Source organism: Argiope bruennichi, chromosome 10 (genome assembly GCF_947563725.1).
Source record: "Argiope bruennichi chromosome 10, qqArgBrue1.1, whole genome shotgun sequence".
Taxonomy (NCBI): Eukaryota; Metazoa; Arthropoda; class Arachnida; order Araneae; family Araneidae; genus Argiope; species Argiope bruennichi.
In genome coordinates, this window is record NC_079160.1 from 115,235,106 (window position 1) to 115,238,844 (window position 3,739).

Here is a 3,739-nt window from a genome sequence, read left to right on the forward strand (position 1 = left end):
GGGTTGGCAAAAAGTTCGTAAAAACTTTGAAAATTTATAAAATCCGGAAAATTAAGCAAAATAAAAAACGGTTTTCAGGTTTAGCATCGATAAGTCACGGGATTCTTTGTAAGATAAGGGGAAAAAATAATAATTCAAAAAACAGCCTATAGATGGCGTTTTGTACATGAGTGAAATAAAAGACACACAGATAATAAATAATTGTTACCAAACCAATTATTATAGCAATATGTGTTCCACATGTCCACCGCCACAGGTGACACATTGCAGGTGAGTCACAAATCTATCAGCGGAAGAATGCAGCATGTCCGGCTGTATACATGACAGCTCGCGGCGGATTGGATGGACAGGATCGATACACACGGTATTTTAAATTTCCCCATAGCCAAAAAGGCTGCTGGTGTTAAATCTGGAGACCAAGGAGGCCATGGAAACTTGCAACGTCTGCTAATGTTATCTAAAGTCGCCATGGAACGAAAAAGGAGCTTCATCTGTCCACAAGATGTTAAAGACTCAGAAGGGGTCTTTTCCAATTTTGTAGAGAGTCCATTTCTCTTTCCATCTCAAGTCTCTCTCTCTTTAAGATATCCGACGGTAAAAATTCATGGCAAGACTGTAATTTGTATGTATACTGATGAAGAATATTACGTATTGAGTATGGCGTTAAACCCAAGCATTTACCAGCTACCCGTGCACTGCTAATCCCTGATGCAGATTCTGGCTCTACTGTTTCCATTACGGCTGCAACGCGCGCCGAACGTATCTGCCTTAGACTTAGTTGTCCGAACCTAACACAATCCTCTCGTGATCTAGTTTCCTCAAATCGCTGAACAAAACTTTATGAGGCCTGCCACTATTAAAGGCACTTTTCCAGTCACGTTTTTCCTGAAGTCGGAATTCACGCAGTGCAGCAGTCGCTGATTCCTTGTTCACTTACATGGCATACAATGGAGAACAGGTTCTGGATCAAGAGCGTGTCTCATTTACACATTTCCAACTAAATCGTTCGTACCAAAACCATCTGTTGGCTGTTTTTTTTTTTTTTTTCTTATCTTAAAAAAAATCCGTGACTTATCAATGCTAAATCTGCAAACCGTTTTTTATTTTGGATACTTTTTTCGTGTTTTATGAATTTTTAAAGTTTTTACGGACTTTTTCCCCACCCTATATTTAAGTCATTGCGTTTTTCAGTTATAGCATTTACATATTTCTGAAAGTACAGATCCGCAGACGGCTAACCCTTTGTTGGATTCAACACAGAATTTGTCTGGTATCTTCACTACAGATATTAAATCGAATTTTATCAATCTAGCTTTCGTTGTTTTGTAGTTATCATGTTTATTCATATTCGAATAACCGGACAGACTGACAGAAATTGACAGTTTTGGCATAAAGACCATATACACATTTTCAACCATCCAGCTCAAAGCAGTTTTGTGTAATTTTTGTCACAGACAGATGGACGGACATGGAGACATTTTTCGAACTCAGGTAGTTAGTCTAAAACTTGAAATTTCATCAAAATCTATAATTCGAATTTTTTTTGGCAATTACTATACTTTCTGTATGTCACGTATACGATAAAGTAAAAATGCATCAAATGTTTTTCAACGGGATATTTCCTTTGCAACTTGGAAATTATTCTTCAAATACAGGAGTGTGCTTTAAAAGAGCAATTGAGTCATTCATAAATGAAGCGAGACAGTTTCTTCACAATTCGTTGTTTAAACATTTACTTGTGCGGTTCGGCCCATATGTAATGATAAAACGCTAATGAAAAATCTTAAAAGTGTTGGAGGAGTTATACAAGAGAGGCTTTCCTTTGATAGATTTTTTAATAAGCGATTTCGTGGCCCATACCCAACATGTTTATGAGTCAAAATTATTCAGCTACATGCTCTCAGTAAATAGCAATAAACATGTCAAATTAAGAAGATTTTTCAATTTACTAAAATAGACTGGAAGTAACTCAAAGCAATATTGCTCATTGGCAACTAACTTTGCTACATAAGATGATGTTATCTACTACGATGCTATATCTGTGGAAGTCTTTGTCAAGAATCTTGATTTATTCTCTTTCTCAAGCTGAAAAGATATGGTATTTTTAAATAATGCCTTTTTTGGTCATTGTAGTAATATTCAATATATCAATGCCGGAGAGTAGTGTGCACTGTTTATTCGTCTGACAATTTACAAGAGATTGCCAAGGCGGATTTATTAAAGTTTGAAACAGTACCCATGGATTTATATAAAAATAGAAGCTTTATGAGAAAGACAGAAAAAAAAAGTGCTTAGTAATGGTTTGAAGACAGTTCTAGAGCGGTCAGAACTCGAGCATTGGCACCTTGTATTTTGCTTTTAACGGCAGTATAATGTTACAAATCTGTAATTTTGCTACCCGGCACGACTAGTGTCATCCTGGGAAAAACCGTTAAAACCCTTTGTAAGATCTGTCTTGTGCGTCAATGACCTGAGAGCTTGGCGGCCATTTGGCGACTTGACGACGAATTTGGCGACTTTGGTGACAAAATGGATCATACTGGAAAGTTCGAGAAGTTTCATGATCCAACCAGTAGGAACGGAGATACATCCAGAGACGCCCTGATTGGTCAGAAGATTCCAGCCCCGCCTCCCGGAACTATAAAAGACGGGCAATCTGAAGCTGCAGAGAAGTTGGTGTATCGTCAGAAGTCGTGTGTGTTGAGGAGTCGGAGTCACAGACGAGTAACAAGATTTTAGAGGATTAGACAGCAAGCAAGCTGCTGAACCAACGGTTAAATGTGTTGCGATTGATTAGCGGTATTTGTAGAAGAAAAATTTCGTAACAATACTCACTCACCTTGTAGAACAATCAAAGAAAGGGACCACCGGTCGTCTTAAAAACAACGCTCCCGAGTATCCAGCCAAATGTGGCAGAAGGACAGCCCGGATAACAAAAAAGCCAGAGAAGCCGAAGTTCTATAAACTCATTTCTTTGCCCACCAACACCAGACGGCAAAGTTTTTGTACCAAAACTCACTGTTACAATAAATATTTTCTTACTTCTTTTTGAGTGCTAAGCAAAATGCATAGAATGTGAACGTAGCCTCGGCTCGGTGAAACATAGAAGCAGTTGCCGGTAACGTGTCGAGTTAAAATGTTTATATACTACACAGTAAGGATTTACTACAGAAAAAGAAAGTTAAAAGATATAAACTGTTCACATTTTAACATGAATTCTGAACATATCACTGTGGTATACTTAAAAAACTTTATTCTTATCTCAAAACCAATTTACGAATCCTATACGTACTGCGCAGTTATAATCAGGAACAGCGGCAACAAGTGAGGCATGTTATACACTGACGAAACAATGAACAACGAGCAGAACGGTACTCTTTTACTGTTTTCCTGACACAACGCATTTTGCACACAACGTATAGGAGGATCGTAGCAGTCACCCGCTTCCAATGCTTTGACAATGTTGCCAATGCAATGCCTTGTCTTCCTCAATTAATTACGATAAAGAAAACAAGGGCCGGATAGTCACGAACCGGTTACTCGGCAGTGTACATCAAGAATCGTTACGACTATGAAGTCATAAATATTTTTGATGTGTGAATTGTGCAGCATTGGAAAATTGGAAGGCAATTGAACCTGAAAAAAAAAGTGAATGTCTTACAGGAAACTTACAAGCAGTTTTCCATCAAGGAGTAATTCCTTTTGCAACTGACAGAAAATGCTGATGAACGTATTGCCC